This window comes from Macaca nemestrina, chromosome 7 (genome assembly GCF_043159975.1).
Source record: "Macaca nemestrina isolate mMacNem1 chromosome 7, mMacNem.hap1, whole genome shotgun sequence".
In the NCBI taxonomy this organism is placed as follows: domain Eukaryota; kingdom Metazoa; phylum Chordata; class Mammalia; order Primates; family Cercopithecidae; genus Macaca; species Macaca nemestrina.
This window is the reverse complement of record NC_092131.1, coordinates 121,059,905-121,073,114: the sequence shown is the minus strand read 5'-3', so window position 1 is coordinate 121,073,114 and position 13,210 is coordinate 121,059,905. Positions and strand designations below refer to the sequence as shown.

At 40.9% G+C, this 13,210-nt stretch overlaps 1 protein-coding gene across 5 annotated transcripts in view; it reads right to left on the bottom strand.

Annotated features, from left to right (window-relative positions):
- Positions 1-13,210, bottom strand: part of LOC105493114 (methenyltetrahydrofolate synthetase) — a 235,313-nt gene that overhangs the window by 182,914 nt on the left and 39,189 nt on the right. The window lies entirely within an intron of this gene.

Here is a 13,210-nt window from a genome sequence, read left to right as displayed (position 1 = left end):
AGTTCAGACAGCCTACTCCCTCCTCATTTCCCCTCCCATTGGAGAGGCAAGGCCAGGCTGCCAGGCTTCCCCAGATTCATGTGAGAGCAGGCTTTGACCTACTCAGGGACATTCCAAAGGTACAAGATGGGGACCCACAACTAGTCCTCTAGCTAGAACCCTCTCAAGTAACACGAAAACCAGAACTGGCTATGACATTATCAGGACAGAATGCTGAAGCTCAGGGTGGGAGGCAGGGTCCTGGAGGCTGTAAAAACCCAACTGCAGGAAGGGTGTGTGGGGATTCCCATGAAGATGGCAATAAAGGTCACTAGGTGAAGGACCTCCATGAGGGAATGGTACTCCAGCCTCTGGCAAGAAACATGGGGTACCAGTGTTAGCACAAGAGCCACATTACATGTGCAACCCAGTGGTCCGCCCTGTGGCCTCCTTGTACTGAGTCTTGGCCTCCTGACAGCTGTCCTGGGGGCTTCTGGGTGACCTATAGCTTAGTCGTGGACTAACCATTCACATAGCATTGCTGGCAAGATATACCAGGGTTGGAAGCCATGAATTCTCTGGAACAGGGTGTTCAGAGTAGAGAAGATCAGACTGCTAGTACAGCTGGCCCCCGCTATCAGCAGATATTCTGACTACCTACAGAACTGTGAGGTGAACTCAGCTTCTCTCTGGCTCCCAGCATACACCGGTCACCCCTGCCTGCCAAAATCCAGCAAAGCATGCCTCAGATTACAGTAATGACCTTCCCCTGTAAACCTGCTTGTCTATTTCAATTCCAACTTGCTAAAAAGATCCTAGTCACTGACTTTTGTCTTTCCTCCCTGCCCCGTCCAGCTCATTGGCAGTGGACTGTGAATTTGGACTTTACTCCCTCGTGTCCTCTTTCTGTTGCCAGAGCACCGTCAGGCTTGAAGTTCAGTTCTGTCTTCCATACCTAGAACACACAATGCGCATACCTTTCTAAGGATTCCTGCCTCTTTACAGTATGACAACGTGCTCTGTAAGGTCCTCTGGAGGACACACAGTCTCTTCCCTTCATGAGGTGGCAGTTCAGTTAGTACAAAATATATCCACATGTAATATCCATTCCAATGCACAGCAGCAGTCTCTGCCAAATGCCTCAAAAGCAACAGAGACAAGTCCTAGAGACCTCAGCAGCAGGAGAGCAAACGCTGGGTGGTCAGGGAAGAATTCATGGAAAACTCAACTTGACCTGGATTTTTAAGATGTGTCAGAGTTGGGTCTAAATATCTTTCAGAAACCAAAAGAAGGGTGGCAAGAGCCGAGTGAGGGAGTAGGAAGTGGGGAGCAGTTTACTTGCTGGGACAGAAGGATCAAGCTGAGGAGTAGCAGAAGACATGAATGTAGAGTTCACCAGGTACAGGCATGGAGATTTGGGGTCAAAGGCACAGAGACCCCCTAGAACACAATAGCAAAAAACCAAATAACCCAATTAAAAACTGGGCAAAAGACTTAAACAGGCTGGGCACGGTGGCTCATGCTTGTAATCCCAGCACTCTGGGAGGCCGAGGTGGGTGGATCATGAGGTCAGGAGATAGAGATCATCCTGGCTAACACGGTGAAATCCCGTCTCTACTAAAAATACAAAATATTAGCCAGGCGTGGTGGCAGGTGCCTATAGTCCCAGCTACTCAGGAGACTGAGGCAGGAAAATGGCATGAACCCGGGAGGTAGAGCTATCGTACCACAGAACTCCAGCCTGGGCGACAGACTGAGACTCTGTCTCAAAAACAAAAAAGACTTAAACATACATTTGTCCAAAGAAGACATACAAATGGCCAACAGGCATATGAAAATATACTCAACATCACTGATCATCAGGGAAATACAAATAAAATCTTCAATGAAACATCACCCCACACTCACGAGGATGTCCAATATCCAAAAAATAGAAAACCACAAATGTTGGCAAGGATGTGGAGAAATTAGAACCCTTGTACACTGCTGGTGGGGATGTAAAATAATGCACCCATTAAAGAAAAGAGTATACGGGTTCCTCAACAAATTAAAAAGCGGAACTACCATATGGCTCAGCATTCCCACTTCTGGGTATCTATCCAAAAGGATTGCAAGTCAGGGTCTTGAAGAGATATTTGCACTCCCACGTTCACTGCACCATTATTCCCGAGAGCCAACATATGGAAACAACCTAAGTATGCATCGATGGATGAACAAACAAACAAAATGTGGTACATATATTCAATCAATATTATTCAGCCATATTAAAGAAGGAAATTCTGCAGTATGTAACCCATGGATGAGCCCGAAGGATATTATGCCAAGTGAAATCAGTCGGTCACAAAAAGACAAATACTTTATGATGCCACTTACATGTGCTATCTAGAGTAGTCAAAATCTTAGAAACGGAAAGCAGAACGATGGTTACCAGGCGCAGGAGAAAGCGGGAGACAGAGAGTTGCCATTCAATGGGTACAGAATTTCATTCATGCAAGATGAAAAAGTTCTAGAGATCTGCTATACAACTGTGCTTACAGTTAACAATACTTTCCCAGACACTTACAACTTTCAGGAGGGTAGATCTCACATTATACGTTATTTACCACAATAAAAAATTTTAAAAAGCAAAGAGACCAAGAGAAGCCAGGAGAATAGTCAAGATTCCCACCAGAGTCAATACACAAGAAAGAAAAGGCAGAATTTTGGAATATCCACATTTAGGCAGTTGGAGGAAAAGAATGAAGAAATGAAACAGAGATAAGAAAACAACGTTCTCAAATCCCTTGAGCAAGAGTTAATCTTACTGCCTCTTTTCTTGTTACTCCCTGTACTTTGATCACAGCTCTCACTGAAGTCTACCTTGTACCACAGTTGATGGTACACGTCTCTGTCTCCCTCACCAGACAGAAAATTTCTTTGAGGGCCATAATTTTTCCAAGTCCTCTTTCATCCTTGGATTTTAATAGAATTTTAGGCCAAAGAAACTCTGAAAAATGAGTATTTGGCTTGCAGAATGGATCAATCCCAGCATGACATCCCCTATTTTAGTAATTCCAAAGTACATAAATTTAGCTCAAAGAGGCAAAAAAATAAAATAAAATAAAATAAATACAACTTTGTATGGCTGCTTTTTCAAAATGAGTTTTACACTTGAGAAGCAAGAGGAGAATGGTTTTTGGATTCCCAGGTAACCAAAGCTCAGAAAAGGCCCTTCCTACATGGAGGTCCTTGCATCATACATGGGGTATTGTTGTTGTAGCCCTGCCCACAGAACTGTTCCTGCTGCTCCCTTCAACCACAGGGATCACAGGTTGCTCCTGGCCTCAGGTCCTTAAGATATACTTCCTGGTCTGCTCCCACTTCTGCTACTTGGTAAATCCAAGTGTTCTCCCTGAAACACATTGTGTATTCTTTGTTTGACTTTATTTGTTGTCACCCTTGAAGCTCTTCCTGTGCCTTACCACCATCTCCACATGCATCACCCACCCGCCACACACACCCCTGGGGCTCCTCACACTTTGGGAACACTATGCTGGATGTTTTTCCTCCTCAAAGGTGACAGCTCAGTGGGGTTTAAAAATCATGCAGAGGCTCAACAAGCTTCCCTCACACACACTGGTCCCACTAATAGAGGTAGACACCAGAGACATCTTCACACACCACAAGGTTAGAACTCAATAGGGGAGACAGAAGAAAAAACTTAGTCCATGCACAGTTCATATGCCTCTGGTATGGCTCTATTTTCAAATCACCAAGGGCTCATTAATAGTGTCCACTGACAGCGCAATGTGCAAGAGCCAACCTGCTGTGATTTTGTTTAATCCTGTGTGCACTTACTTCACATTCTGTGCTAGTGGGCACAGAGCTCTCTAGATGTCACAAGATTGTTCTGCAGAGTCACGGTTTGTTGAGTGTTTTTCTCCAGGTTTCACTAGCTTTCTAATGTGATCTTGCATTCCAAAACTGCAAAGGTAACCTTTGGAAAACTCACCCAGCCCACACACACTGCATTTATTTGCTCAAAAAAATCTTCTGTCTTTTCATTTGGTGCTGGCTCTGAAACAGCAGTGCCCTCTGGAGTCAGTCTGATGTGGTGACTCCACATCAGAGGGCATGGGCCCTCAGGCTATTTCTTAGCTGTGTGATCACAAGCAAGCTACTGCAATCTCTGTGCTTCCATGTGTTTTCTTATCTGTAAAATGGAGCTGGTCATGAAAACTGTATTAGATAATGCAGCGTATCTGTTCACAACAATTATATTTATTAGGATAACTTTCTATTTTTTTAAAAAATCTCAGGCACTATTTCTTGAACCAGGTAGCAGGGAAAGAGGTATAGTTTCTTCTATACTTCAAGTATTTTTTTTTTTTTTTTTTTTTGAGATGAAGTCTTGCTCTGTCGCCTGGGCTGGAGTGCAGTGGCTGGATCTCAGCTCACTGCAAGCTCTGCCTCCCAGGGTTATGCCATTCTCCTGCCTCAGCCTCCTATGTAGCTGTGACTACAGGTGCCCGCCACCTCGCCCAGCTAGTTTTTTGTATTTTTTAGTAGAGACAGGGTTTCACTGTGTTAGCCAGGATAGTCTCAATCTCCTGACCTCATGATCTGCCCGTCTTGGCCTCCCAAAGTGCTGGGATTACAGGCTTGAGCCACCACGCCCGGCCTTCAAGTATTTTTTGACCAGAGCTTTTATAATCTTACCTTAGAACTGGCTCTTACATGTTCCCTCAGCAAAGGGGTTCAGCAGAGCAAAAAAAAGGAGGAAGAAAACCAGGGGAGAATGAAGGTATAGGATGCAGATTAGCAAATTTTTCCTACAAAGGACCAGAGAATCAATAATTTAGGCTTTGCAGGCCTTAGGGTCTCTGTTAGAACAACATAACTCTGCTGTGTAGTATGAAAGCAGCCAAAGACAAATGTAAATGAATGAGTTTGGCTGTGTTCTGATAAAATTTTGTTTACAAAAACAGACAGAGGGCCAGATTTGGCCCGTGGGGCTGCAGTGTGATAACCCCCATCATAGAACATAAGGAAAGAGAGTTTCAGGGACAGAGAAGTAGACACAGTGTCAAATGTGGCAGAATGGACAAGTAAGGTAAGGACACAAAAATATCTAATAGATTTGGCAACTAGGGAATCAACGGGGCAAGGATAATATCAGTGGAGAGATGGGGACAGATGCTGAGCTGCAGAATCTTCGTTGACCAGGAAAAAAGCCTAGGTAGTAGGCCTTGAAAAAAAATGAAGAAGTAAGACTCTATAAATGCCTCTACTTCCTGAGACAGAAGTATTAGGCTCTGAGGATTCAGTTCACCTTCACAAAACATTCTTATTAATTCTGGCAGCGAGGCAGCCTGGGCCCCTGACACCTCCTAAGATGTCCTGAACTCAGACTCCCTGTCCTGAGCTTTGCAGAATATAATCACTTCAGCCAGTGGACTGTCTTTACTGTAATACTGAAGAGAAGGCTGAAAATAAGTGTTAGAGCACATGAAGTATGTGGGCACCTGCCTACCTGCACACCTTTGCTCCTGTGATGCTGTTCTTCATTCCTGTAAGGGCCTTCTACTCTTTTTGTTAACTTATTTATCATAACAATTATAATATCACAAATCTTAAACTTCCATCGAGTCCGCCCAGTCCATGCAGTTTGGTGTGACCAGCTCTTAGCCTATACTGTAAGAATGCCTGTGGTCCGTTAAGTAGTAAGACTCCTTCTCCCTTCCTTCTGGGAGCGGAGCTTTTGTCTTTCCCCAGAGAATTTGAGCTCAATTCTATTTACTATGAAAAAAAGAATGACAGTGAAGGATATAAGGGCTATAATGAGTAGTCTCCTTGTTATATTTATTTTAGCTTCCTGACTATATCCAAGGAGTGACTTGTTCAGATTACCCCATGAGACACCTAACTCTTAACCAAAGTCCTGCTTCTAAAAGAGAAGGACAGCACAGAAACTAACATTTGTACAGTGCCTACAATGTGTCGGGCAAGATGCCATACCCTGGAAAGAGAAGGATAAATAAAACCAGCTGGTCAGTACATCTACCTAGGGAGGCAGGAGGGTGGGAACTATTATCCCCATTTCACAAAAGAATAAACTGATGCTCAGAGAGGTCAAATTACTCCCTAAAGTCATTCAACTCATAAGAGACTCAGCTTATAAGAGATGAAGCTGAGGGCTTGCTGTTCCAAATGGATAATGATTCAACAATATACATGGCTTCTATTGCCAAAAGATACAAATGAGATTAAGTAAAGATATGGAGGAAACACAACAAGGCCAAGCATCTTGGAGGCAGTAGAGGAGAGGGGTTTAAGTGTGTAGGATTCTAGACAGGCTGCCTAGGTCTGAATCCAGCACTACCACTTAATAGCTATGAAACATCAGTCAAAATTACCTTCACCCAAAATCTAGAATGGATAAGCATATTAAGATGTAAAGAGTCTCTAAGCTATTAATACCAAATGTCAACTTAATCAACTGCGGCATGCCTACTCCTCAGGCCACGTGGCTGATTACAGAGAGACACAGGCACTTCCATCAGACATGCTTCTAAAACATGAAGAAGCTGAAATCCTAAAATAAAATACAGAACCAATAATTCATGATAGCTCTTGAGGCAGAACTGTCAAAAATCAATACCATATGTTTTGAATTCATTATGATTGCCTTAGAAAGAACAGACTGAAGCACAACCTCCTTGAAACACTCTTCATATAAAACAGTACAGCACATAGAAGGTAATAAAACCTTTTACATGACTGCAGCAATAAAATATATTCAACTTCTGATTATATATAAAAATTGGGTTTTAAAAAAAATATGGTTCCCTGCAAATCTATAACATACTTAAGGAGGAGTTAACTGAGCCACCTATTATAGACCGCTAATTTTTAAAAATTACACTGTAAACACACCTTCACTCTTTCTGCTATGAATGGTCACAACCTATTTTGGTCATCTGGGAATATTCACACCGAATCAAACACACTGTAGTAAGAATCATCTATTAAAGACATGATCATCATAATTGATCACTTCTGCATTGTTACTATAAAATGCTTTCTTTTAACTTGGATACTAACATTTGCACCAGAATATAGGGACCATATCTGTCACAAAAGCATTAGAAATAAGTACCAACCCCATGTGAGATAGCCCTTCTCCTAGTATCCCTGGGTGACACAGGTCATTCTGCTAATCAGTTAATGAGGTATTCAGAATATAAGACAATCTGTGTGTGTCTTATATTTAAAACCTAAGTGTATTATGGGTTCGAGGCTTTCACTCAACCTTATGAACACTACGTGTTTAAATGAAGGAAGTAGGAGGTGACAGGAATTTATACTCTTCTAAGTAAAGCTGAAAAACCAAATAAGAAATGTGAATAATATTTAGCGACTTGGCTCCTGAAGATCTCACAGCAGCACTCTCCTCCTACCTAATCCAAAGAGCCTAGAAAAATATCAAGGACAACAGGCCAGAAGTCAAGATAAAATGGGTTATAGAAACCAATCCTTCTATCCATAATACAGGTTCACCCCTTTAAGGATATCACAGGAAGGATACGAAAGAAGAGCGGCTACCTCTGAAACAAGATATTAAGTAACAGGAGACTTGGATAGAAGAATATTTTACACTTTCACAGTACTCTTCTGTATGGTTTAAATTTTTATCATGTGCATATGGAATCAAATTTTTAAAAATATCATCCTTATAGTACATCAAGGACAAGAGCCTTGGAGGCAGTCCTGCACAGCAGTTTATCTGTGCAGGCTTCTACAGAGACTGCCTGGGCTTGAATCCCATAACTACCATTACTAGATAAGAAACATTAGTAAAGTTACTGAATTAGTAAAGTTACTCTCTTTGAAACCCAATTTCTTCTCCTTCAGACAAAAATAATGCTATCTATTTTATAGGGACTAAATAAAGGAGGTAAAACTCTAGTAAGTGTTCAATAAATTATAGCTGTATTATACTTGGGGATATGAATAATGCCTATCCTCTTCCTGTTGACTCTGAAAGTTATTTCTTGAGTCATAATACTAACACTCCAAGAGCCAGCTTGCAGATTTCCTATCAGCCCAAACCATGGGCAAGGGTCGGCCTAGCTCTCTACCGCCACCTCCTGTCAGCTAGCAACATGCAGGTGAGAGCGGTCCGTAAGAAACTGCTCAAGCCTTAGGCAGAGCAGGAGCCCTGATGGCTCACTGAAATACACAGTCTCTGAAACAGGTGTGATAGGAAAGCATTCCTCTGTTAGAAACAGCCTTTCTCTTTTAAAGGATCCTTTGAGGTGTATCTGTTTACAAACCAAGAAAAATGAAGTTGCTCTTTTACAATCCCTTTCAGCACATTCAGCTGTGTGCTAGACACTGTGCTAAGCTCTTTGCAAACATGACTTAATTTAATCTTCCCAACAGTTCTGTGAGGTATATATTGTTATCCCCTTTTTTCAAATGGGAAAATCAAGATGATGTAATTTGCCCAAAGTCATACAGCTAGGATATGCAGGCATGGGAATGTGAATGGTGGTGTAGCTCTAGTGAAGTGTGGAAACTCTTTGTTCTTTGCCTATGAAATTAAAGCAGACAGGGAAAGCTCTGCTTATTTGCCTTGGTGGCAGAATCAGTCAAACTGGATGCAGCAGCTGTACCAGTCAGGTCAGGACCATGGTGAGGGACAGATGGCACACTCAAACCAAGGAAACGAGAAAAGATTAATAAAGAGATGGAGATGCTTAGAGAAAGCAAGAGAGATGGTACAGTCCCTGGGGTAGCTGACCGTACCATCAACTTGGCCTGAAGGTGCAAGGGGCAGGAATGCGGAGGGCATGGTTATAAGAACCCGCAGAGCTGCGATGAGAAGGCTGCCTGACTGGAGTGTGGATGTACACTGGGGGCGAGGGGTAACACCCTGCAGCCTCTGGTCTTCATTGCTGCCTGCTGATGTAGTCCACAGAGGCTGGTCTTCTCCACCACTGAGCAAGTAGAAAAGATAGACAGTGGATCTAGAGGAGGCCAACCAAAATCACCTAGCAAAAGACCGAAATGTGGTTATTATCAGTGGTTACTCTTGGCTTGGAGATTTGGGCTTATTTTTAATTTATTCTTTATGTCTTATCTTTATAATAAGAACAAAGTTATTTCCTTTAGAAAAAAAATTTTTTATCAATACTCAGAAAAATTTCCAGTCTTCTTTTTGAAGATGTACTTCAAACATGCTAGCTATTTTCTTAAGTATGTTTTTTGTATCTTAAGCCTACTACATTGTCTAGAAAATAACTCTAAAATTATGTCAACAGATAATAATAATTTGATTTATACTATTTTCTTAGTCAACATCATCATCACCATCACCATAAACAACTACAATTGTATATGAAAGAAGCAAGCTAGGTTGCTGCAGACTGAAAAGTGGGAATGGTGTCCCAATACTTTACCACTGGGGTTTGCAAACTACAGCCTGCAAGTCAAATCTGGTCCACTGCATGATTTTATAAATAAAGTTTCAATGGGACACAGACATGCTCTGTCTTCACACTAAAATAGCAGAACTGAATCACTGCAACAGACACAGACACTGTATGGACCACAAAGCCCCAAATATTTACTATCTGGCCCTTTGCAGAAAAAGCACCCTGCCAATCCCTACTTTACAGCTTCTGCCATAAGGTTTTTAACAACAACAAAAATCTATATATCAGCTTATCCTATCTTAGCAGATATTGACAAAAATAAATCTTACTGGAAAAAAATATAATTTAAACTCTCTTTACTGCAGATATGTAAAAATGCTCTGCAGAAAATAGGATCCATATCAGCAGTAGCTTAATCTAAATGGCATTTCTAAATGTTATATTTATATGGCATCTGAGTTGTTGATAATCAGATGGACCTAAAAATGAAACGGAGAAGACATTACAAAACTTCCTATGATTTTTCACTAACTGTAGCCAACCTCTGCTTGTCTTGATTTTACTCATCTGTAAAATGGATGGATGGAACTTTTCAATATCTTTTTTATTAACTTTCATATTAGGTTCAGGGGTACATGTGCAGGTTTGTTATACAAGTAAACTCATGTCCTGGGGATCTGGTGTACAGATTATTTCATCACCCAAGTACTAAGTATAGTACCCATTAGGTACTTTTCCTGATCCTTTCCCTTCTCCCACTTCTCACCCTCAAGGAGGCCTCAGTGTCTGTTGTTCCCCTCTTTGTTCCCTGTGTTCTCATCATTTAGCTCCCACATATAAGTGAGAACATGCGGTATTTGGTTTTCTGTTCTTGTGTTGGTTTGCTTAGGATAATAGCCTCCAGCTCCATACATGTTGCCACAAAGGACATGATCTCATTCTTTTCTATGGTTGCATGATATTCCATGGTATATATGCACCACATTTTCTTTATTCAGTCCACTAGTGATGAGCATTTAGGCTGATTCCATGTCTTTGCTATTATGAATAGTGCTGCAATGAACATATATGTATATGTGTCTTTATGGTTGAATGATTTATATTCCTTTGGGTATAGACTCAATACTGGGATTGCTGGGTCGAATGGTAATTCTGTCTTTAGTTCTCTGTGGAATCACCACATTGCTTCCCACAGTGGCTGAACTAATTCACGCTCCTACCAGCAATGCATAAGCATTCCCTTTTCTCTGCAACCTCACCAGCATCTGTTATTTTTTGACTTTTTAACAATAGCCATTCTGACTGGTATGAGATGGTAACTCTCTGTCGTTTCTATTTGTATTTCTCTAATGGTGAAAAAATTTGAGCATTTTTTCATATGCTTGTTGGCCATGTATATGTCCTCTTTCAAAAAGTATCTGTACATGTCTTTGCCTACTTTTTTAATGTGTTTGTTTGTTTTCTTCTTGTAAATTTGTTTAAGTTATTTATAGATTCAATATCTCAGTTCTCTTTAGAATCAAAGCTTAGTGACTCTGAGAATTTAAATAAAATTCCTTGTTTATCTGTGTGACTCAATCAAGAAATAAATTAAGTCAGTCACACACAAAAACAAACATTATATGATCCTAATTAAATGAAGTCTTGAAAGTAGTCAAACTCATAGAATCAGAAAGTAGAATGGACCAGAGGCTGAAGAAAGGGGGGAAAGAAGAACTGTTCAATGGGTATAGAGTTTCAGATATGCAATATGACAAATTCTGGAGATCTGTTGCACAGCAATGTCAATATACTTAACACTCCTGAACTGTACCTTTAAAATGGTTAAGATGGTAAATTTTGTTATGTGTTTCCTTACTACAAAAAAAAAAGAAAGAAAGAAATTAGGCATTGAGGGAAGAGTCTAAAGGGCAGTCCATCCTATGCTCATGTTCATGTGAGGGTGTATTCAACAAAGAAAAGTCTCTTGAAAGCAGTGAAGAACAATTTCTTCAGATACAGAAATACAAGGGTATTTTGGAGCTATTTCTGTTTTTCTCAGTTTTTAGGAGATGAGCTCTCAAAGTCACTTTTTTTTTTTTTTTTTTTTTTTTTTTTTTTTTGAGACAGAGTTTCACTCTTGTTGCCCAGGCTAGAATGCAGTAGCGCGATCTCGGCTCACTGCAACCTCCACCTCCCAGGTTCAAGCCATTCTCCTGCCTCAGCCTCCCAAGTAGCTGGGATTACGGGCATGCACCACCACACCTAGCTAATTTTTGTATTTTTTTAGTAGAGACAGGGTTTCATCATGTTGGCCAGGCTGGTCTCGAACTCCTGATCCTCAGGTGATCCACTCACATTGGCTTCCCAAAGTGCTGCAATTACAGGTGTAAGCCACCATGCCTGGCCCACTATTCTTAATTAGTTATTGCATCGTATGATTTCCAAGCCTTAAGAGTTTAGTAAAATGGAAACTTCTGTCTGCCTTTCACCATTTTGTTTTTTACTGAACTGTTAAATAAGCACTTGAAAGTCCTGCAACCTCTCTGGTTCAGTACATTTAACTAAAATAAAATTACATGGTACATTATATTTCTTCAGCTTGCTCTCTTCCTGCACGCCTAAGAGGACTCATAGTTCAGCTAATATGAGTCTTGGGCCATCTAGAACAAATTCTATTACAGTAAGTCTATGATAAAGTAACCTATTACTTTGAAATAATAGTACCTGGATTTTATATAATGTCCTTTTCCAGTGAGTTCCAAGTGTCTTTTTCACTGCAACTAGGCTTGTTATCTGCTTCAATAAGTCTTCTGGTGGGGGAGAAACTTGCTCTTAAAACCCAGAATCTCGTAGGGCACAGTGGCTCACGTCTGTAATCCCAGCACTTGGGAGGCCAAGGCAGGCAGATCATGAGGTCAGGAGTTCAAGATCAGCCAGACCAACATGGTGAAACCCCCGTCTCTACTAAAAATACAAAAATTAGCTGGGTGTGGTGGCGCGTGCCTGTAATCCCAGCTACTCAGGAGGCTGACACAGGAGAATTGCTTTAACCCAGGAGGCAGAGGTTGCAGTGAGCCAAGATTGCGCCACTGCACTCCAGTCTGCATGACAGAGCGAGACTCCATCTAAAAAAAAAAAAAAAAAAAAAAAATCCTCCCTAAAACCTTCTAAAACAGCTTGACAGGAAAAAAGAAGCAGAAAAAAGTTTCTAATGATTGGTACTTCAATCAAAATTTAATGGATTCAAATCAATAAATAGTCATTACTAATACCTCACTTTATGGAAGGCCATGCCCAAGGAACTATAGAGAACACAGAGATAAGTTGCTATCAACGTCCTCTAGGACCTAAAAACCTGGTCAGCTAAAAATGCATCTAATCTGTTGTCTGTAAAGAGATAATTAAATAATTGTAATAAGGGGTAGAGTAATACAAGTTCCAAGGTAATAGGTACAAAGGAAGAAAGTTGTATTCCTTTGAGAAGGGAGTTAAACACAGGAAAACCTCTCTAGGAAGGTGGCCTGTTGTATCAACCATGAAACGATGAGTCTTTTAGAGAGGAAAAGTCTTTTGGAAACAAGAACATCTGGGTTTTATCCCTCCTCTGTTTGACTGTGTGACTGCAAACAAGTCATTTCCCACCTAGGCCCGTTCTCTTATCTACAAAATGAAAAATTGACTTAGATGATCTTCAAATCTCTTCCAATTCAGATAATCCCCTGTGCCAATTAAATAACTAAAGGATACACAAATTGGGAGACTGCAGACAAATCCATCTCCGTGGACTAACAATAAATTTGTCAAACACTGACATCTGCTGGAAATTGGGA